The 24,586-nt window shown below is 42.1% G+C and overlaps 1 long non-coding RNA gene across 1 annotated transcript; it reads left to right on the top strand.

Annotated features, from left to right (window-relative positions):
• The first annotated feature begins 1,670 nt into the window (after positions 1-1,670).
• Positions 1,671-21,569, top strand: LOC109319942. The gene is made up of 3 exons (XR_002103680.1): positions 1,671-1,837; positions 3,678-3,680; positions 21,557-21,569. It is a non-coding gene; the product is annotated as an uncharacterized LOC109319942 (long non-coding RNA).
• The last annotated feature ends 3,017 nt before the right edge of the window (positions 21,570-24,586 follow it).

Raw genomic sequence — 24,586 nt, forward strand, 5'->3', positions numbered from 1 at the left:
TAGTCTTCTCAGCAACTAGGGCACGCTACTGGTTCATATTCAGCTTATTGTCTACTGTAATCCCGGATCCTTTGGTGACATCTCAGATCTGGGCTCTAGGCAGCAGCAGACCCCCTGGGACAACAGGTCAGGCCAGCAGATGGATCCCCCCATCCTGCGAAGTAGGGAGTCTTTAACCACCACCACCCATTACTTCCTCTTTGTGGCAGTGGTTTTAATCCTCCCCACCTTGGGGATTCCTGGCCTGGCCTCCTCCACTAATGGAATGTGCTTCTCCTCCTCTGTTGCTAGCACTTCATATGTGTTCTCCAGACAAACCACTGTACATGGGGATGGTGACTTCTTGCTGCTAGAAGATACAAGCTTCCACCTTCCTGGCAGCCCATGCCATCTTCCTTTTCTATCATCACCTCTGGCAGTCCTTCCTTCACAGTTCCAGACATTTCCTCCAGCATGGAATTGATAAAATCCTGATGGAAGAAGAGATTTGATACCTCCTCCTGTTGCTCTCTTGCCTTTTCCATGAGGGACATCACCAGAAGGCAGGCACTCCCCCACCAAGCTGGCATGGGAAGGAATCTGGAAGCTGCAGTCTGCACAGCACCAAACCAGGATCTTGGTGGAAGCCTCAGTGGTGTATGGTCCTGCCTGGACAGACACCTCACAGGTGGAAGCAGAGGAAGAACTGGCAGTGGCAGTGGCTCTGAGATTGTGATGTCCTCCAGCCATTTCTCTAGGTCATCTAATCTGCTGCCTTTCACTTATTGCCTCCCTTTCCAAGCAGACCTTCCCTAGCAAAGGTATCTGTAGACCTTCTTGGGACCATGGGCTCCTCTGTGGGGAGCAGGGGCCAGCTGGAAAGTAAATTGGTGCTGGCTGGAAGCCCTGCCCCACTCTCATCACACCATCCCTGGTATTGGGCTGCCACCCGGGTTACAAAAATTTGAAAGGAAAAATATTAATATAGCTTTTTCTTTTAATGTTTTATGTTTCATTTTGATCTTTTTCACTGTTTCATGTCATAGGAGTAGAAGTGTATAATATGTCAAAATATGTTGAGTCATGTCATATGTATTACTACTACTGATATCTCACAATACTATGATAATTCTTGTTGCAAATGTAAGAGTACAAATCAACATACTATTTACATTCCTGCTATGATGGTTCCTCTTTACATATCAGTTTGAAACCTCAGGGTTCTCTTACATCTGAAAGCAAATGTTCATCCAAAAGAAGAGGAAGAAAAAGAAGAGAATGGCACTTTGGGTGAAAGAAATGAAAAAGTAGAATGAAAGGATCTCTTTTGTTCCCCTAGGAGTCAGTGCCTTTTGAATTGACATACAAGTCATATCTTCCCCAGCCTACAATCCTTAGTAATATTTAAGTTTCATAGTAAAATGGCCGTATTTAGCTCATTAAATCTAAATGCTTCTTGTCACTGCTGAACATTAGCCTCTAGTTTCAATCTCCTAACACAAACAATCAGCTTTGTGCATTAATTTGTAACTGGGTCCTCTCCATATTTGTGGCAAACTTTAGGGTGCAATGAAAAGTCTACCCGTCCCCTTGAATTTTCTATATCAGTAACTCTAAAAGTGTCTTTAAAAATAACCATTTTATGGAAGTACTAGGTGCAATGTGCAAAACATTTGCAATTAATTTTTTATTGCAAAAGTATTTCTTTAAATACAGGATTTTTAGTTATCCTTTGACCAAATACTTTAATGGAATCAAAACGTCTCACCCTTGAAAAGGCTACATGAAGCTGTCTATGTGTAAACACAGGCTTTGGAATATAAATACATAATTTGTCTGAAGTCTGACTTTGTGACTTGTTTATAGTCATAGAATAAGATGGCCCTTGTACATGTGAGGAAATTGCCCCTTTTAGTGGTTTAATTGCCCTTTTTAATGAACTAGCTGTGTAACAGTGTACACGTTTGGTGGTGTATTTCAATTTTAAATTACTTTTTTACATAGCAAACTAAAACACATCCTATGTATTTTAGTTTTCTCTGTAACAAATTACAGTGCTATCCCTTGTGTGTACAAGGGCCCTCTTCAAAGATGGCAGCAGGGACAGTACATGAGGCACTAGAAGCCTGGGTGTGCTTGGGGTAGCTTGGGTTTGGAAATCTTTCAGAGCCCCATGCACTGTCCCTGCTGCCTTCTCCTGCTGCCAGCACACCCAGCCACCATCCCACCATCTTCCTGGGGCAGCTAGCCCATTGTTAGGTGGTCCCAGATGGTGGGAAGGTGGTGAGGATGGTGCATGGGGTGTTGGAAGCCCACCAAGCCCGAGCTTCCCAAAGCATGCCCAGGCTTCCAGCGTCCCATGTACTGTTGAAAATGGCAGGTGCTGCCTGCAAGCTGGGGCTGCACCCATGCAGCTAGCAACCTGCTCAGGAGGCCTTAGGAGGCACTCCCACTGTGGAGGGAAGCACCAGATCCCCTCACAGCTCAGGGCTGCGCAACCCCATGGCAGCCCATGTGGGCAGACTGTACCAAGGGGAGGAAAAAAAAGTGGTGAGGGACCTGATTTTTTGTTTTTATTTTATTTTTCCCGGAGCCTGCCTGCATCTCCTGCAGTTGGGGAGTGAGCTGTCAGCAGGCCGCGCATCCCCTGAGCTGCAGAGGACCCTGGTGCTTCTCTCTGCAGTAGTGGCACCCTCTAGGCAATGCCCACCTGCTGGCACCCTGCTTGGGTGGTCCCAGAAGGGCTCTGCCACCATGGAGGGAAGCACTGCCCCCCTTCCCTCATAGCTCAGGCCCCTCACTGGCTTTTTGTTTCCCCCCACTTCAGTGGAGCCTGCCTGCTCCATGAAGCCCTGGTGCTTCAGTCTAGCTCTGACTTGCCTGCATATCTGTTTGAAATGCCCCAGGATCTTCTATAGTAATAACACGCTTGTTCTGACTGTCCAGAGCACTCTGGTTGTTTCAGTAAGCTTTGTGACTGGCTGTCAAGACAACCAGTGAGAGTGCTCTGGACAGACAGAATAAGTCTATTATTATTATAGATGGAACAGAAGAGTGCGCCAAGCAAAGTTCAGTTGATTTGTTAGACCCATATAATGGTGATTGAGACAGCATGGTGGAAAGTGCAGTATTTCTATTTTCACTGCTCACTTCATTGTATCGTTATGTTCAAAATTAAATATTTTCCTCTTCAGTTTTATATTCTCCAATGCTTTTCCTTTATGATACTGAAAGGTTTGTTGGAGTGACCGTAGGCTACATCTTTTTTTGTTATTTTCATATTTATTTAAACAACTGCTGTTTTCGAAAGATAGTATAGATTTTCTGGAAGACAATTAATTCTAATGTCAATTCTAGTAATTCTCCTTTATATTATTTTTGTAACTTTCCTTTTTTTCTTTTCTTTCATCTTGTATTGCCTGTGGAGTATTTTATTTAGATACATAATACTTTAAATGCTTGGTGCATTTGCCATACCATCCACATTAATTTTTAGTGGTCTTGTTAAAAACTGACAGTATTTTCTTATGATGCCATGTAGGATGTTCCTATGTGCTATTAAAAAGTTTCTGATGCCTCCTATGATTTTTTTTTAATATTCTGAATAATAATATATCTTCAATGTCCTGTTTTGCATTTCTAACCTATTTAGGATTTTCTTAAAATACTGTGAGAAAATTGATAATAGTATTGAAAAGATTGTTTTCTTTCCTATTGAGATTTTTAGGCTCCATGGACTCTTTTAAGTTTTTCTTAAATAGTGGATAGGGAGGAGAAAACATACTGTTGAGGATAATTTCTGCAGCATTAGTTTTTTTTGACTCATTCAAAAATGCCCATATAATAGAGGCATAGAACAGTAGGGTTGGAAGGGACCTCAGATGGTCAGGCCTTTGCTCAAGGCAGGATCATCCTTGACTAAACTATCTAGGGATGGTTGTGAAATGCTTGTCTAACTTGCTTAAAAACCACTGGTAAGCCTGGTCATCATGTTTTACCATGGTGAGAAGGTTTAATTAAAAGTACTGTAGCTGACGTTACGTTGAATATGGCCGTTGTTGATCACAGCATCATTTAGCAATGTGTCAGTTCATTTTATTTTTCACACAGACATGTTCAAACATGGTAAATGTCTCTATTTTAGTGGTGAGTACAGGAAATGATAAAAGCTTGATTACAACGGTGGGCTTGAAGGTGATTTTGTAGAGCAGGCAGAAAATAGGAAATAATTTGCTGATAGTCTAGACATGATCCTAATGTGAGGATATTGCAAGTTACTGACAGAACAATATGTTCTTTAAATTAAAGCTCAAAGATCAGAATGGTGACCCTTTCCTTAAACAGATGAAGGAACATAAGTATCACCAGACTAGTAATGAGAGTCTGGATTCATCTCAGAAATGTAATCAACCCCTTAATATCTAGTTCTTATATCTTATCTTGTATCTTATATCTTAATATATTAGTTCCATTTAGCTAATATTGGTATTAAAGCTTTTCTACTTCTTTTGTCTTTGACTTCTATAATTGTGTTTTCTGCAGCCTTGGGTTCTCTGAGATGGTAACAGAATGACATTGAGACAAAGTTCAAAAGCATTATTTTCATAGCAGTTGAGCAGTGTAGAATCTGTAGTAATAATAATAATAGTCACCAAATGTTGAAGAGTTCTGGTGAAAGGATATGGCCATGTAGCTTTATCAGAGGTGGAAGATTAAGAATCATGGTGTAACTGTTGAAGCAATTCCCTTCTAAACCTAGAGAAGCTCTGCTTCATCCATAACTTCATTCAGCAAGGCATTAAGCATTCTTGTCCTAATCCAACAAAGCACTTAAATGCATTTAACTTTTGGCATGTGTAATGCCATTGAAGTGCATGGGTATCTTACAGAATCAAGCCCTTAGTGCTCACTACAACCCCTTCAGAAGAACAGTGCTTCACAGAAGCATTGATTTGGGAGCACTTTATACCTACTTTATCCAGTTATAAATATGGTAAATTATGCGAGTGAATGACAATGGAGGATCAAGCTCTAAGTGTGTATTTTCTAGATTAAAATTGCATAACTCCTGAGGTTAATAGAAGAAAGCATATAATGGACCTTGTCAGGGGTAGAAGATAGGGCATGCCTGTAATGTTTGACCTCTTTACTAAAACAATAAAATGCCTAGAATTAAATTATATTATACTAGCAGAGCATTACATTTAGATGGTGAAGCATTTGAACCTTTGGCGATTAATTACTACAAAAATGTAATGTTTCATAACTTTGAAATTTATAAATTTGGCTTTATTTGGATAAGTACTTAAAAGTCTGTATTTTATGGTATTTCTTCATTCTACTAAATTTGACCATAAAGTTGACTTGTAAAAATAAAAAGCAGGACTTTTGGCAGAGATTTTCATTGGCTTCTATTTCAAACATGAGTTGTTGATCCCTATAGATATGTTCAAATGGACTAATAATGGAAGTTTGTGAGAGAAAGATGGATTAAGTAGGTTGTTGGAGCTGTTAATAATTTTGCTTTAATATGGCCAAAAGCCAAAAAGAAATGTATTAAATAGATTAAATGCTGAAGCTAATAGTAATATTTCATACCTCAGTCCAAAATGGGAAATAAAGCTTCCCCAGAAAGTTGGAAAGTTCATCTGTAAATGGTGACTTCTTAAATATGTAGTATGCCTTCAGGCACCTTTTAATACAACTATAATTAAGATGTGTGGAGGAAAATGTATATTCACTTGGTTCAGCAATAATTGGATTAAGACTCACTTGACATTTCTGAATAAGTAATATTGGTCACTGTCAAAGAATAAAGAACAGACCTTATTAAAACTGATTATAGATTAACCTAAAAGGTTGTGGGCCATGTAAGATCCTCAAATTTTGGATTCCTTTCTAAATTTTCTCCCTCTTGCATCTTTATTTCTCCTCTCAAACAAATCAGATACTAATTATTTCCCTGAACTTGTTTTGTATCCGTCTTTGGCTTCACCCTAACTCAGCTCTGTACTTTTTTAAGTAAAATTTGCTCTCCAATCTTGACCAAGTAATTTTAAAGCCCCTGCCACATGTTAGATATAGTAGGCAATGGACTGGTTAATTATGCAATAAATTTAGACCAACCACAAATACAAAGTAATTACCAAACTGTAAAAATGTCCATCTAGCTATATGAAGAGCCAACCAGCTACAAAGTTAGTATGTGAAAATGTGTAACAACTTCAGAGCAGGTTTCTATCCAGCTTTAATTTGAACATGTGGCAGGGCCCTTGTTCTCCATCATACCAGATTCTCCACTTTCCCCTCTCTCCATCTCTTTGTCTTTTCTTAATCTCACCCATGCTCATTCTGGAGTCTGCCTTTCCCTGTAAACCTTCCTCTATGGGATCTCAGCAGTATGGAGGACCTCTGACCTTATGGAAACTGGAGAGGATGTACAATGTGATGACGTAATATAGAAATAGCACACCTTAAATCTCACATTTTCAGTATATTAGGAACTATAATGAGCCAGAAACATCAGAGAATGGAGATGGCATTAAATCATTATCAGCATGGTCACATGCTATTCATGACTGACAACGGGAATCGCATGAATGACAACGGGAGTTCCCATGGATCAATGTCAACAGGCATTGAAAATGATTTAGTTGAAAGGGAACTTGCACTAAATCATTTTAAATACCGTAACAGAAAACAGTGGGATATCATGTCTATCATCCTTTTTGTGACAAGGCTAATAATGGCTTAGCCCCATGTCCATTTGGGGCCAAATCCAGTACTAGTTGGAAAGCTTAAAGAGGAAACCACAACTGACAACTTACACAGTCATATCCTGAGCTATGATTGGGAAGCTTTTTGCTTGAAATGTTCCCAGCCAAAAATCTCATAATATTTACCAAATACATTCATAATCGAATTTCTTCACACACTAAAGCTAATACTTCCTTTAATGCAATTTATTACGGTTATTACTTGCACCTTTGTATTTTATAATGAGTCTAATGTGGGCTATAATGTTTCCTATATTTAACTCTACCTGCTTTTCTAATAAAATGTTTACATTTGGTTTATGGTTTGGACTTAAGATACAGAATGGCTTATATTTTTCTCAACATCAATGTGTCCATTTATAATAAAAAATAATTTTACTTAAGTCTGCAGTTTAAAACTTTCTTCTCTTACATATGACATCTAATTACACTTTAAATTAGGTGCAGTGAATTAGAAGAACAAACTCTTATGGTGCTTCCTGGTGCTATGTCTCTTGAATTAGCTCTGAGGTAAATCTCATAATACAGATTTTTTATACTCTTTTGCAGTTATTTGTGATGCTCAGAAATTGCCATGGTTTTTAAAGTGATTTTCCCTTCTTCCTTTATTTTTCCGTTCCCTCCTTAATTTTTGTTTGAAGAGGCTCTTGCCTGGTATCTCATTTGTTCATCTGTCATTAAGTATCATGAGACATCTGTAATATGTATCTATGAATTTCAGTATCACAACTTGAAAAAAATGCCCGGCACTTCAAAGACTTATTTCTCTCTGCTAGAGGGGCTGATTTTCAAAACCATAAAACTATAAACATCCTGCATAAAAGTACCTCTGAGAGACTATGTTTTATATTTATGATCTGCGTAATATGAAGCAATGAGACTACTGCAGTTTAGATTTCCTTTGCTCTTTTCTTGTCAGATGGGGCACTGTCATTTATATTACATTATGAATTAGATTGGCTATTGTGTGATCCAAGGCAGAGTATAGTATGTTAATAGAAGAATAAAATGCAGCCTTCCAGTTGAAAGAACACTCTTCTTTAGATTGGAAATTTGCTGTAAAGTCACAGGCAGAATTTTTAATTTACAATTATGACAGTGGGTTTTTTTATCAAAGCATATGGGGAGAAAACACAGGAAATGTGGACATTTTACCAATGCAAACACTTTGTTTCATAGACTAAGAGGGGGACTAATATTGTAAGGGATGAAATAAGAGAAGCTTTGATTCCATATAGGAGACAGGCAAAGGTCATATCTACATGTTCATTAATGCATTGTATTTACAGTGCATTAAATTTAGTACTTGTATAATCAGGTACTAAATGCAGTAACTGGTATTACTATGCAGTAGTGCCAGCACATACCTGTTTAGTGACACAACTATGCAGAAGCCTAATAATGCTGCACAGTAGCATATTAGAACTATGCTGTGATGTTCTACAGCAGTATTATTAGGCTACTGAGCAGTTAGCTTCTTGTGTAGACATGCCCAGAAAGCCAGGTCCTCAGCTGATGCAAAGAATTGTAAATCCATTGACTTCAGATGAACTATATTAACAGACTGAGGAGCCAGCTCAGAGTTTTTAGTTTCATTTTTACCTATTTACTTGATTTATATTCTGCCAAAGGCTCAGAGCAGCTTACGTGGTTGCATGTGCCACTTTTAGGGAACATTTAAATGCTGCCGTATGGTGATGTTGCTACGGCACCATGCTTTAGTATTTCCTTTTGGAAGTACTAAAGCATGACACAATACAGGTGGTTACTGCGCTGTGCATGCAGCACACAGTTAGATTTTGCCCCTGCGTCACCATAGCAGCACACTATACTGGGGGAGTGTGCTCCTGCAGTGATGTAACTGGTAGACATGAGTAGACCTGCACGATCGCTATGTCATTGTAGCATACCATAAGGTGACACAGACCATCACTACAGGGTGACTTGTAGATGTGCCCTTAATGTAGCAGTGGATCATAGAAGGACTGTTCCTGATTCCATTATGTACTCAACACTTGTAATGACTTCTGTACATATATTCAGAATGCATGATCAAGCCTGATATGGTTGTTTGGGTCTGGTACTGTTTTTCAGTCCTGCACCCTGATTGATGGTTTAGTTTCACTTGTTGCTGCACTCATTAATTCAGCATTTCTCTGTAGCGCTGAATGAGATTATATTTGCATTTTTTGTTGTTACTTTAATACATAATTGGAGATTTTTCAAGATATTTCTATTGAATCAACCATATGGGAAGGGGAGGGGGCTGTTTTAATTTAGACAGTACTCCAGGAGGACTTGTACTTTAAGATTACTTATACAAAAAGAGGGGGGAATAAGTTTATTTGAATTGGTCAGATTCTGATCTGGACTTTGGCCTTTTAACCATTTCTTACATGAATATTTCAAGCTTTCCCAGGACCACAATGCATTTTAAATGGCAGTCATTCCTGAACTTGAATCTTTGAAATATTATTTACAGGAGGCTTTTAATATTCATGTACTAGATCATTTGTGCATTATTAGTCTGGTCTTCACCTCACAATTCAATCCTCGAAATGCAGTTCTGGATATTTTTTTTGTATTGAATTTTGGACCATATTCTGATGAGAATCAAAGTAAATTTAAGATGGTATAAATTACACCTCCCTTTGGCATCTCAGCTTACACATTAAATCTGTTTAGCTTACAGTTACCTGTTCAAATCTTTTCCTTTTTTTTTTTATAGATTTAGCATTGTAACAGTTATTTTACATTGTTTTTACCAGAGGGATTAGAATGTGTATAGAAATGGGTTAAATTTTTAATGTTTATTATTATCATTGAGCTGTATTTTTCCTCTCATTTCTATTGAGTATTGGACTATTACAGCAATGTTGATAGCACTGTCTAGTATTAAACTTGCAGACCATTCCTTCGTATGAGACCATGTTTTCAGTTGTTAGTAATACTTCCATATGTTAAAGGTTTAATCAGAAATGAAAGACTACCTTGACTCATGTGTCCAATGGTGGGCTTTCACCCCCAAAGTCCTGCCCTTATCTGTGGTAGGGGCTTGTCTCTATCGGTCTAGGTGTTGTCAATTTCTGGAGCTCATCACTTGTCTGAGCCCTTTTCTTCCTATCTGACTATCTTCTACACCAAGACAACTTTAACATAACGCCTAACAAGCTGAAGGCCACTGGGACATCTCGATGGACCCTCCCACACGTCCACGATCTCTCCTGCCACGACTTGTTGTTACAAGAGAAAATAGAATGCTGGGGTGTGTGGGTCTTGATGCTTTGGCTCTTGCAGTTTGTCTTAGTGTAGTGAGGGCTCCACGAACCCCTACATCCTTGCCCATTCCACTGTGTGGTAATTCAGTTGTCTCCACAATCTGCCTTTGAGCAGTAAAAAAAAAGTGCTCCTTGGGTCTCTAGTTCTGGCCACTCAGTATCCCCCATGGGCGTGGTTGTACTTCACCTGGTTGGCACCTGGCATAGACCTGCCAGTAATCCTAGCCAGTCTTTTTCCTGGCTTATTGTCTTGATAGTTGCCAATGCACTATCTGGGGTGACTTTTCTCTCACCCAACAAAAAAACAAACTGGCACTTCTTCTGCCCTTGTACTCCCAACTTTGCAGTACCTTTTTTCTTCAGCCCTGCTATTAGGGTCTTTACGGTACCTTCTAACTGCCTTCTGGCAGTTTCTGTTTCTCTCTGGGCCTTTCCTTCAGGGTTATTTCCCCCAGCAGCTCCCTCTACAGAGTTGCTTTCCTGAAACCCAGTCTCCCTTGCTTCCTCAGCATCACCGACTCTCCCTGTCATCCCTGTCATCTCGCTGCCTCAGTTGGTCTCTTCTGGTTTCCTGTGTTGCACTTTTTCCTGACCCGCGTCTCCTTTTATCCTGGAGTTCTGGCTGACTCCCCCTCCCCACCTGAAACACCGGGTGAAGAAGGAGCCCTGCGGAGTTCTTTGCAATATAGGTGGGGCCATTTTACTTCTTTGGGGCTCTTCTCTCTCCTCACATGGTGGAACATCAAGTCCATTAAAAAGGACAGAGGGTCATTAAGATCTGTGGAATGAAGAGTGTAGAAGGGATCATGTAGATTTTAATGAACCAGGAAGTTAATTGACTTCCTCAGCACTGCCTGACTAGAAATGCTGCTGTCACTGCCAGGCAGTGGGTTTTAAACTTCAGGTGGAACAGGAATCAAAGCGGGGTACAAGTGTACCAGTGAACCTCCCCTGGATCTGCCTCTGATCTTACCCTTACAATTAAGTTACAAAAAAAGAGAAGGAGGTGAACCCATCCACCTAATACTACAAATGGCAGCTGGGGCACTTGAAATAAAGCTCATCGAATGAGCTTTAAGTGTCCCACTGCCATTTTTAAATGCAGGGATGCTCATACATGAGATGTGGTGGCACATTAATTAGAGTGGCTCTGAGGGCAGTTGTTCAGAAGCATATCCTGTATATATTATTAATTTACTTTTGTGCTTCTAATAGAGTGAACACTGCTTCAGATCGTTTTGTTTCCTTCCTTTTTTGTTCAAAAGCATAATTGATGTTCTAGGACTTACAGTGTGTTTTACTACACCATGAATCATACAGTTTTTGTACTATTTTTTGTTCATGTATTGGACATTTGTATCCATTGCATATGTCTTTCAAGTTAATGTAAAATATATGTGGAAGTTAAATGATGGTATTTGATGTTGCCAATTCAAACAATGACAGTGCAGAACATGGGAGGTGTAAAAGCAGCAGTTTAAAACTAAAAGTCATGTTGTGAGAATGAAGAGGCGTCAACTAGGGATTGGTGTAGGAGTGGATCTTAGATCTCTGCTGTCTTTAATTGGACAAAGTATTACTTTTGCTGTTGAGAGGAAACTAGAAGACTATGAGATGAAGACAGTAGAAAAAATATAAGCTTTTGCAGACCTGTTTTGAAAAATGGATAATTTGTGGCAAATGCAAACACTTCAGTTGCATAGTGCAGTAATGCACAACAGGCTCAAGCACACAAGTAGAACAATGATTTTATTGTGTTAAGGCAGGACAAATGTCCTGAATGTCCAGGCAGACCTATTAAAGAATCATAAAGTTAAACTTTATTTAAAATGGGGGGAAAAAAGAGGACCCAGGGAACGATAGATAAACCAATTTAACTTAAATTCCTGGAAAGACACTTGAACAAACAAATGATCTAGATGGGAGGAATAGGTTGCAATTGGACCTAGACAGGTTACAGGGGTGGGTGGATGAGAATAGGATAGGTTTCAACACCAACACGCGCAAAGTGATGCACCTGGGGAGGAACAACCAGCACCATACCTACAGGCTGGGGAATTCCCTTCTTGTCAGTACAAGAGCCAGAAAAGGATCTTGGAGTCATCATTGATGCCAAGATGAACAGTGTGGGGATGCAGTCGGGAAGGCCAACCGCACTTTGTCATGCATCCACAGATGCATCTCAAGCAGGTCCAGGAAGCTGATACTTCCCCTCTATGTGGCGGTGGCCAGACTGCAGCTGGAGTACTCCATCCAGTTCTGGGTGCCGCAATTCAAGAGGGATGTGGACAACATGGAGAGGGTCCAGAGGAGGGCCACTCGCATGATCAGAGGGCACCAGGGCAGGCCCTATGAGGAGAGGCTACGGGACCTGAACCTGTTCAGCCTCCACAAGAGAAGGCTGAGGGGGGATCTAGTGGCCTGTTACAAACTAGTCAGAGGGGACCAGCAGGCATTGGGGGAGTCCCTGTTCCCCCGAGCACCACCAGGAGTGACCAGGAATAATGGTCACAAGCTGGCAGAGGGTAGATTTAGGTTAGATATCAGAAGGCACTACTTCACGGTCAGGGCGGCTAGGATCTGGAACCAACTTCCAAGGGAAGTGGTGCTGGCTCCTACTCTGGGGGTCTTTAAGAGGAGGCTAGATATACACCTTGCTGGGGTCGTTTGACCTCAGTACTCTTTCCTGCCATGGCAGAGGGTCAGACTCAATGATCCGCTCAGGTCCCTTCCAACCCTAGAAACTATGAAACTATGATTTATTTGTAAGCACCCATAAGACAACAAAGTTATAGTAATAGTCAATATTAATTTATCAAGGACACACTTTAAAAACTTTTAAAATCAATATAATTTTCTTTTAAAACAGGGCAATGGGCTTGTACTTGGGGACAGCGGGTATTTTAAAATTCCTTCCATTCCCATTTTTCTATGATTTCTTCTTTCTTGTTGTACAGTAAATTACATTGTATAATAAATTCAAAGAGATGCTATGAAATAGAGCTGTAGTTTTTTTTTGTTCCAGATCCATGTAACAACTTGGGAATCTTTTGGAGGTTTTAGTCCCATCAACCAATTCTCACTGGCCACAGAGTCAAACAGTATGCTGCATGCTATATGCCACCACCTCCTCTCCAAGTTCCATGCTTGTGATTTCAAATAATAAAAGCACAATGTAGTGCTGAGTAAACAAATGTTACTGGTTCTGGCCAGTATGACCTGCAGTGCTCATATTTCCTTTTTACATCTTTGTTGCCCTGTGGGGTTAGGCCAACACTCAGGATCTCAGTATCGGACTGTTAGACAGGAGGGTGTGGTATACAATTGCACATGCACATATACCACCAATTCAAGCACATACACATCCTAATTATAATGACGTGAAATCATACACAATACAGACATACATACACATATGCACACAGGTTAAACACTGACTCAGGTGACAGTGTGTGTGTGTATGTGTGTGTTGGTGCCTGTAGTACCTATGCTTGGGGTGCTTGGTAACTAAAGAGCACGTGGCAGAGATCAGGGGAAAAGGCAGTGGAGATGAGGCAACAGCAGTGGCAGAGATCGGGGGAAAGGCAGTGGGGACAAGGCAATAGCAAGAAAACAGCAGTTTGCAGGCAGAGAGGATCTCAGGATGGCTGGAGCCACAGGAGCATGGGACAGGTGTTGGAGGTAGTGGTGACCCAGAAGCAGGAGAGGGAGAAATGAGACAGAAATTAGAGGGGCGAGGAGCAGGGATTGGAGCAGGGCCAGAACTTTAGTAAAGCAAAAATCCAACTCGGGTCCCAAATAACAGTTTTATTAAATGAACACTGTACTGTACAGCTTGGTTCCTACATACATTCACACAATGGCAGCAGGAGAAAGAGACTCAGTGGAAGGGTTAGAGTCCAGGTAGGGAAGAGAAACAAAGTCTAAGTCCTTGGTTAAAGATAGGAGGGGGGTGATAGCTACCTATCCAGTCTGGGAGGGGGTCCTCAATGGCCAGCTGGGGCCTTTCTCCAGCAGGTTTTGTCCAGAGGGGGTCACCAACAGGGCCTCTGGGTTCATAGGCAGCGTGATGTGGAGCAGGTCTGGTCCAGGTGAAGATAGCGTCCCAAGGAGTCAGTCTTCACTACCTTTTTTATGGGGGAAGACTACCTATGTTCTCCTATGGCGAGGGCATGTCCAGGCAAAGTCAGTCCTGTTCCTGAGGGTTCCAGATGTTCATACTGAGCATGTGCAGCATTGGCACAATGGTGAGTTGCCTCATCTTTTGTTTCTTGAATGCTGAGGGTGGTTCCAATGGCTGGGTCATTGGTGTAGGTATTGGTTTTGATGGTGGGGTGATCTAGTAGGGGGTTCTGCTATCATTGTGTTTCACTCATCCATTCACTTTTTTGCTTCAGGTATTCAAGGACAACCAATTTACATGGGAGAGGTTACAGACTTAAATGTGAGTCATAACTGTAACATACTTACACAACAGGGCATGGGGACAAGATGGGAACAAAATGGGAACCTGATACACAAAATAGATACTTGACATCACTCATGCCAACCCACATTGCAGGCCTAAATTATACAATGTTAATATGAAACAATAAATATCAATGCACAAATGATAGGAATACAATATAATACAATATAGAACAGTAAAAAACAAGACAAACATAACAGAACACTATTTACGATACAGAAAGGGGCTTTTTACAATCATAGCATAGAAGAACTTAGCTTACCTAGAACTACTTGTAATTACTTAAAAGGATAGAGAGGGCAGAGAGCAAGTCAGAAATGGTTAGGGGAAGGGGAGGGAATGTATTTTTAAATAAAAAAAAGAAAAACTGGGGGTTTAGCTACATCTTAGATTCATGTAATATGACTTTGTAAACTTAAGGCATTTTCTGAAATGTCCAATTCAGTAAAAAAGGCATTAAATAAAATTTGGTCAACACATATTTTGATTAAAGGTGGATTGATTAATCCTCTGAATTTGGTAACAGCTGACATTGCATTTAATGCAATGATATCATATCCCATCTTTTATATGTATGCATAAAATAAGGCATATGTTCTACTACTCAAATCAAGTGAAGTTAATACAAAAGGGGGAAGGGCAGAGGAAGGGAAGAAGGGGGAAAGGAGCAGTAAACAAGAAAAGAACCCGTAGGAACAAAGGGTGCCTATACATGTGCTGTGAAGCTGCTCTGATGCGCTGTGATTACAGCACATCGGAGCAGACTCAGTTAATTGAATCTGCTGGAGCATGGTAATGACAGTGCTCCTGCAGACTCCAGTGTCACATGGTGGTGGGGGCACTTTAACTAAAGCTCGTTCGATGACCTTTCGTTAAAAGACCCCTGCCACCATTTTTCAGTGTGGGGATGCTTTTACACATGATGGTCTGGGTGCTTTAATTAGAGCGGCTCTCAGAGCCACTCTAATTAAAGTTCCTTCCCCCCAACTCCTGGAGCACATATATAAATGCCCAAAGGGGTCAGAAAAGCTAATCCAGGTAATGGACTAAGAATCTATAACACCTATTTAAATGATACTTAACATAATCCAGTCTGTGGATGATTTCTTGTTCCACAGTTTCCTGTTCAAACTAATTTTTAGCATGTTGTTGCCTGAGAACAGCAAGCCTCAGGTTGGTGATGCAGGGTGCATCTGCATCAAGACACTTTAATGTGCAGTAGCATAGTTGACTATGCTAATAGGGCTCAGGCTGGGAGATCCTTAACTCCAAGCACTAGCCCTGTGACTGTGGACCTGGTGCTGGGAGATAAAAATCTTCCAGGGCAGGCCCCATGGTCACAGAGCTGGTGCTGGGAGCTCCCTACTGGTTGGGGCTGGGGAGCCTCTTCCCCACCCAGTTCCATGAGTGCAGTGCTGGGTGGGGAACAAGATGGGGAACTCCATAAACATGGAGATGAGCAGGGAACAGCTCCCCAGCCTGTTCCCCACCAAGCTCTGTACTTGAGGAGCTGAGCAGTGAATAGGCTCTGCAGCCCCCCCTCCACGATCATGGAGCAGAGGCTGTGAACTGTCCCAGCCCCATGCCCCAATCAGGTGAGTGAGGCACGGTGCTTGGAAAGAGCTGCAAGAGTGGGGTAGGTCCCAGTCCGCTGCCCCAATCTGCCAGTGGCGCCACTCCCCGTAAGCTCCTTCCAAGTCCCCTGACCTTGATTAGGGAGCTGGCACCAGGAGCTCCCTGTTGCCAGGACAGGGGGACATTGTCTTGGCCCTAGCAGCTGGAAGTCCCTCAGGGCAGGGTGCAGTGTTCCAGCCCTGACCAGGAGACAGCTGCCCATGTGGACACCTTCCTGGGAGCATTTACTTGCTAGTAGTTTATTCATGAATAAATTGCTCCCAGAGCTAATGCACGTGTAGACACACTTCGAATGTCCAGGGAGTGTAAAGTGTTCTGCCAGAGACTTTTGTGTCTTTCTGCAGCAGATGTCAAATAGGTGTTTATTCATTCTTACATATAAAAATTGCCCTATTTGTCCTATGTAGTCTTTTATTACAGCAGTATTATTCTCTTTACATTTTTGAAGGTCAGTGTGACAGGAGTAACTCTGCTGGAGCCTTTCTGTTCGTGGCTCTGCCCTCCTGTCCTGGGCTAACCGCCTGCTTACTTTCCTGCCACACCTTGATCTTAATTGATTGAGTGATGTAATTAGTGGGAGGCTGCCCACTAATACACCCGGTGCCAGGGGGCGCTATCTGCGGCTCCTTTTCCTCCCCTGCACTCCAGCCCAAGGCTTGCAGATGATACTTGATGTGGTTTGCCCTGGGCCCTGTTATGCCTTGGCCCTTTCCTTTACTTCTGGGGCTCCTCGCTCCCGCCTTTTGCTCTGGGGTTTCCTCACTGCCCTCTCACGCCTTGGGGCTCCTTGCTGCCCCACTCTCGCCCTGGGGCTCCTCACTGCCCCCTCCTGCTCTGAGGGTTCTTCACTGCCCCCTCCTGCTCTGGGGCTTCTCACTGCCTCCTCTCGCTCCAGGGCTCCTCACTGCCCCCTCCTGCTCTGGGGCTGAGGCCAATGCACTCCCAAAATACTGAGCCCTCTCAGTCCCCATGCTACTGTGGAGCTCCTATGAGGCCTCCTTCAACCCCTCACAGCCTCACCCGGTCCTCCTGTTAAAACAGTAAACACAAAAACACAAAGCCCCTAGGCTACAACATAAAACTAAACTGTCCAGTCAAAACAACATTCTACCCCTACCAGGAAAATATTCCAACTCATAGCTACAACCAGGGGATGCTCATGCAGTCTATCTTCTTCTTTCTCTCTGCACTGGCCGAGCTCCCCCCTCCTTGGTCGCCAGAGGGGAACTGCTCTCCTGGCCTCATGCCTGGGCTTAAGAAGGGCCAAGCCCTGCCCCTTCCTGTCAGCTGATTCCCTTGGTTGCCCTAGCAACCTGCACCTCTGCTGCCCTGGTGACTGGCAGTTGAGCCTCCCCCTTCTCACCACTAGGGGTCTCTCCTGAGCCATTTCTGCTTTCAGGCGCAGGGCACCTGAGTGCTTTGCAACAATCAGAAAAGGTATTTCTTAGTTTGTATTCACTTTGTATCTCTTAAACAGTAAGCATTCAGTATTTTCTTTTTTGGCTCCTTTGGCATTGACTGACCTGTCCAAGAATGGAGAGATAATGTTACACATTTTTTCCTACTCCTTTACTGAGTTCTTTGCAGAGAAAAAAATTCTTTGCCTTCTTAATATAAAGTATATACTTGCATCATATGCAAAAAGTTTAAAATATCAGTGGTATATGTTTCTTTTAGAATTTTCTGCATAATTTTCCCTATCATTGAAGAAACACTTAGATTGGCTCTTGAGTTTTGCTCTTTTGAACACATCTAAATTCTAAATTACATGGATAATTACTTTGAGTTTTAGTCTCCTTTCACATTAACATTACACGTTAGCTACCATGAAGTTTCTTTTGATTTACACTCTTGTAAGTAAGGGGAAAATTAAGTACTCAATGTATTTAGGAATAAACGACATGTATGGGATTATTTTAAACCTTCTAGGACATGTTATAGAAAATCAATATTACTAAATTCATTAAATATATGCCTGATAGTTGCAAACATATGGCACTCTGGTTCAATCAATTTATCTTGAAAGACATTTTTCAATAGTTCAAGTTCCTTACATGTTTTAGCAGAAGGAAGGTACCCAATTTTGAAATCAATATAATAATTATTATTTAAAATACATAAAAATGTTTATTGTGATGGCAGAACAGGTCCTGGTACCAAATATTTAATAGCTTATTATTGCATGGCTGGCACAATATGGTGAAAATTTTTTTCCCCATAAACACTGCAGAAAACCCAAGATGTTACCCCTTTGTAGTTCATTCTATGTATAAATTCTATATAAAGGAAAAATCAATCCACAATTTTGAGAGGCAAAAAGTACTATCCTATAACTTAATCCACAACAATAAAACAACACATACTTTTTGTAGAGAAAGGATGTGGACAAGCTTTTATGTTTTTTTCATAGGGACTCATAACAGTCTTTTTTCTTGTCTTTCCTTCTAAATGATCACATACTCAAATCAAATGGAAGTTTGGTCAGATTTTTCCCCATTTTCCTATAGTATGTGAAGTGTTTTATCATAGTATTCTAGGTTTCTTTTTTTCCTAAAGACTCACAATGTTTACATCTAAATAAAATATTTCTCAGGCTGTGTACACATGTTAAAATGATCTGGGAGAATTATTCCAGGCCTGTTCTCCTGGTGGAAAAACTTACCTGAAGATACATGAACAGACATCCTAGTACTAAGTCCCTGAAGAACAGAGTGCCTGTAGTGCTGATGCCTTGCATCCAGGAGGGCTCTGTGCACGTATCTCAACATGCTGTGTAGGCTCCCCAGTCTGCCTGGTAACAGATAGCAGCAGTACACAGGACAGTCCTGACTGGCTGGCCCACACTGCTCAGTCAGCCTTTGTCTTCCTGCAGTACAATATGGGAATTGTGAAAGGGTCATTGTAAAAGGAAACCCTAGCCCTGTTACCAGAATGCAGGTTGGCCCCTTTAAAACCAGAACTTTCTGGGCACAGCATGCAGGTAAGGTGGGGGTTTAAAGCTGAGCCAGGCCAGCCAGTCAGGTGACTGGAAGGGGGCAGGCCAAGACTATAAAAACCTTGGGCTGGGCAGCAGTAAGGGGCCAGCAGCTGAAGGGGAAGGAGGATGTATAGGAGCTCCACAGAGAGGCTTGGTGAGCAGTTCAAAGGCTGGAGGAGGGGAACTGTGGAGGACACTGGAGAAGTGGCAGCAACCACGGAAGAAGAACTGTAGCCTACGGTGGGGAGCAGAAGCATGAACCCCTGTGTAAATGTAAGCTGGCATGCTGCCTTCTTTAATCATATTTCTCTTAGTGGCAGTTATTGCCCATGGACAGGACTGTTCATATTTTTTTTTGTTAATGAACAAGACTGGTGGCTTGGGTGAGGCTATGCGGGGAAGGAGGAGGCCTCATTGGAGCCCCACTATAGTGTGGGAACTCCAGTGTCTGCGTAAGCACAGTATTCAGGGGCACAGGCCCGGTGCCAGAGAGGGCAAGTCTAAAAGGCCAGGGTGGCCTGGTGTACCTGGGGTATGACTGTTTTTTTGTTTTTTTTAAACTGGTACAGTGGAGGTATGGGGCCATTGCCTGGCTCTGAACTTGTGACCCCCTGGCTGTAGGGCCAGTGGGCCAGGGGGGCGGTGCTCCAGATTGGAACAAAAAGGAGGGCCACGAGCCCCAAGACTAAAGAGCTAGAGCTTTGGAATCAAACCCTATCTGGTGGGTTCAGACGGGGAGGCCTAGCTAGAGAAAGACTGGGGTCAAGGCCAGTGGTGGCAGAGGACCCCAACACACAAAAACAATAGGCAGTCTTGTGCTTATAAGAACATAAGCATAAAATTTTCATCAAGATGTCTCAGATGAGTAGAGAGCAGGACACAAGAAACCTTAAAGGGGACTCCAAGGGTCCCCAACTTAGGGCGTGGATAATGCAAAAGATGGTACTGGTGAGGGCGACCTGTTACAGTTCTGGTCTGTTCCTTGCTTACTGGAGCAGTACAGTTCAGAAAATGATACACTGTCTCCAGGTGTGGAGGGAGGAGAAGAAGAGGGCAGGGAGAAAAGCAGGCTAGGATCCTGCAGAATTGTGCTGTGGCTTCTCTGAGAAGAGAACATGTACAGGTATTTGGTTTCGCAGGATAATCTTTCCTGTGAGTGATTTAACTCTGGTTATTTTGTTCTGGGATAAAAATCCTGAACATTTCTACATTTGTGTTTTCTTCTGGGTCAGCAGTGAAATGGAAAACTGAATGTCCCAGGAGAAACTGAATGTCTTTACTCAGCCTTACATTGGTGCCAAGGAACAAAAATGAACATTGTGGCATATGTGCTTAAAGACAAAACACATTCAAAATTATGCATTTCTTCTTTTCTACCGAGACAGGCAGCAAAGTATGGCAAGGTACCTCTGTAAGCACAGTGAATTTAATGCAACTGAGTAGGAGGGAGGAAGATGGCTATATCAGCCACAAACGGGGCAAGGCCTACAAAGTCTTATGCCTAGTACAAATTATAATATGTCTAGTCTAAATCTCACATTGAAAGGAAAAACAACAAATACACTACTCTTCTCATATTTTTCAGCAACTACCTACATCAAAGGGTGTTGAATCAATACTGGGGCAGTGAATTGCTATTCTGACTCCAACTGTGGTTCAACAGTTTTGACCAAACAAAATATGTTATCTTTGGGCTTTTTTCCACTGGACTAGCTAGCCCTGATGAAGCAGTAAATTAATCCAAGTACTTCATAACCAAATCTGTGCCTGGAATTTGGCCATATAGTGCTATTGATTTAAAACTATAACTCTCCATTAAAATCACTGGTGATAGCTCCATAAACTATAGGGCCCTTAAACAAGAAGAATAGCACATAAACTATCAGAAACCTCATTCACATAAATCAGAAATAGAAAGCAAAATCAACTTCTTTTAGAAAGCCAAAGAGAGATTTGAAAAGCAACTTTCAAGAGAATGCTTCATAAATGGGGAATAATTATGGGGTGCTGAAAAAAATCACTCAGTTTCCATATATGATAAAAGGAGGACTACTTTCCCATCCAACAGGTGATTCACATGGATGCACTTTTGTGCTAGAAGGAAGACAAGTGTTTTTTCCCCTGGTCCAGTAGATAAGGTTTTAAGGATCACAGCTCCAAACCATAAAAGCCAGAAGATTTTAGCTTAATGCTTTTAATCATGTTGATACTTCCTCAACTGTAAATGCCTTCAGGTAGTGCTTTTATTGATTGATTCCTTATACAGTCAGAATAAGGCAATGTAGAATGGAAATGTTCTTATTATCACCTGCAGTACTTAATGATAAAAAAATAAAGAATCAAGAATTTTATTATGATTTATAATTTATATAGTATTTTGGTGTCCATAATATTTCACATGCCTGGTTCCATTTTCCAGGTTTTTAGAAACTGAATTAAATAGCTGTGACTGGAATGGTTTAATCAAGGATGATCCTGCTTTGAGCATGGGGCTGGATTAGACGACCGTGTGAGACCACTTCCAGCCCTACTTTGCTATGATCCTATGACACTATAAATGATCAATCAGGGTAGTAGAGCTGAAGACTAAGCTAGATATAAGGTGATGGATGTACCATTTTAACCGTCAAGGACTTTAACGGTCTATTCAAAAGCAAGATAGCATCTCTTAATGAGTAACATAAAATAGATTTCTGTGCTGAATAACTCATGATGCCGCCCTTCTACCATCTGGTAAGTCCATGACATGGGGTTTATGTTTTGCATGCATATGATGAATTGTTCTTTGTATTTTAATAATACCTAGTGGCCTTGATTAAAGATCAAAGCCACAGTGTGCTGGATCCTGTATATACATGTAAAAGACGACTCAAATATAAATGAGCACTATATCAGAAAAGTAACAAATCAGAGCACCTAAATGGAATGGGCCATATTAAATTAAAAACAGGGCGAGATTCTAATTTTAATTATGATAAAAGCTAAGTAATTGCTTTTGGGAAAAATAATAATTTTTCCCAAAAGCCCAGGAACACCCAAGGGTATGTAGCCCAGGAACATGCAGGGTAATGACTGTCCTCCGTTGGAAGGGATAGATGAGGCAGGTGACAGTGCTGTAAGAGGGACACCAGTGATATGAGTGCAGGTCCGTCTTTCCTCTATACAGTCAACTCCACGCCAACGCTCTTAACTATTTACAGTTTATTGAATTATAATATACATATTATTTCTTATTATATACACACACACACACACACACACACACACACACACACACACACACATATATATAAAAATAGGTAAATATTTTAATAGGTAACAAAAAAAACTTTCCAAAAATATTCTTAGCAATATCTTTTAACAATACAAACTGTATACAGATAAATAGTTACAAAATGATAAGCCAAAAACTGATTATACCAAACTAACTGAATTCCATAACATTTTGCACAACATATTCATAATTATGATAACAATTATACAAAATACGAGGCACAGTTTTACATGATATAAGGTGCGTTTACCCTTAGCTGAGAGGGAAACTTTTACCTGGGGCTTCCCTATGTGGGGGCACCTTATTTAAGGAATACATCCCCTGTGGGACCTGACTCCACCAGCAACTTACAGTTTTCTTCGAGGAGCTGTTGACCAGGCCTCAAAGTAGGGCTGTGGGAAGAGGGCCCTATTCAATTTGGAGTTGGCCGAATCCAATCAGGGACAGTGATTCGATTAATTGATTCAGATCACTGTCCCTGATTGGATTTGGCCAAATTTGAAGATTCGATGTCGATTGGGACATAGAAACAGCTTTAGAAGTTTTTTCTACATACCTCAAGGTACCAGTGTGGCTTGTGAATGCTGTGATGCTGGGATGGGTGGAGGGTCCCACAGGAGTGGTGGGGGGGACCTTCCACATGCTCGGCAGTGAACCAGGAAGAGGACCAGAAGTCATTGCCTGTGCCCCCCCCCGGGTTGGCAGTTGGCCACAGGGGGACCCTGGGTGCCCCGCCCAGTCCCAGGAGACACCGGTCACGGAGCAAGGAGGGGTGCAGAGGCCCCCCCCGTGTGTTCTCCAATGGACCTGGAAGGGGACAAAAAGTGCTTTTGGTTCACTTCCGGGTCTGCTGCTGAGTGTGCTGGGGAGCCCCTCATGCTTCTGTGGGACACTCCATTTGCCCAGCATCACAGCATTCATGAGCTGCCTGGTACCTAGAGGTATATAGACAAAATATTTAAAGCTGTGTCTATGACTGAATTGCTAAATCTTTCTGAATCTCTCCAAATTGATTTGGAGGATTCTGATTTGATTTGGAGAGATTGAAGGGTGTGCTGAATCAAATCAGGGACTGAAGTTTTGCACAGCCCTACCTCAGAGCCCTTTGCTCAATCAGAGGCCCAAGCAGCATTGCCTGCATCACTCTGAGACCTCCCCTCCTGGCCCTTTGCCTCAGTTTGGGCACCAAGGGCTCTTCCAGCTCTAATGGAGGGGGGGAGGTAAGAATTTAGCTGCTGCTGGCTGGATTTACCCAGCCTTATGCCTAAGCCTCCCCTTTCCTTGGCCATGCTCTAGACTCCGGGGCTCTTTTAGTTCTTTGGCCAGGCCATATTGCAGGGCTCCAGTTATCCGGCTTATGCTGGAGCTAACCTTTTGGCTGTGCTCACTGTGGGGCTCCAGTTATCTGGCTTATGCCAGAGCTAACCTGAGCAGCCTCAAGCTGCTCCCAGGGCAGGTTCTCCATGTGCTGGACTGCACACTGCATAGGGCCCAAGCAGCCTTCAGCTGCTTCCAGAGCTAGCTCTCTGTGTGCCGGTCTGCACATTGCTCTGCGCAGCCCTCTCCTGAGGATGCAGGCTCGAGCTGCCTCAACGTGGCTCCCAGAGCCTGAGCCCTGTGCACCAGACTGTGCACTGCCCGGGAGGAAGAAAGGATGTTGTGGAGGCTCTTTCCTCTCCAATGTCCCTTGCTGTCTCTGCCATTATCTACACTGGAGGCCCCACCCCTGAAGTCTGCCAGACCTGCAAAGTGCAGTCTTCAATCAGGTCCAGGGGCTCCTCACCTCTGTCTGAGCAGGGCCAGGGCAAGCCCCTCCCAGCTGTTACCTGATTGGTAGAAATGTTACACCAATCCAAAGTCTCCTTCTCCAAGCCAAGCTTGCTGTGCAAAAGTGGTGAGCCCACCACACTAACAGTATTATTATCTTGATCAGCTTTCAAAACAAAAATAAGCAGTGTTTTACATTTATATATGGTGTGTACAAGAGCTACAGTTTTACTGGTAGAACCACAATTACCCTGGTAGAAATCCCACTGTATAAATTTGCACACAGTTTATACCAAACCAAAAATGTTGGTTCCAATAAAAAACTAAGTAAAAAAAACCCTACTACAGTGAAGTAGAAGTGGCCCTGGTAGAATTTCTATCATGGGAATGGATGTATGTACACTTTATGCTATTGATAGAAGATACAGCAGT

This window comes from Crocodylus porosus, unplaced genomic scaffold (genome assembly GCF_001723895.1).
Source record: "Crocodylus porosus isolate Cpor-Errol unplaced genomic scaffold, CroPor_comp1, whole genome shotgun sequence".
Taxonomy (NCBI): Eukaryota; Metazoa; Chordata; order Crocodylia; family Crocodylidae; genus Crocodylus; species Crocodylus porosus.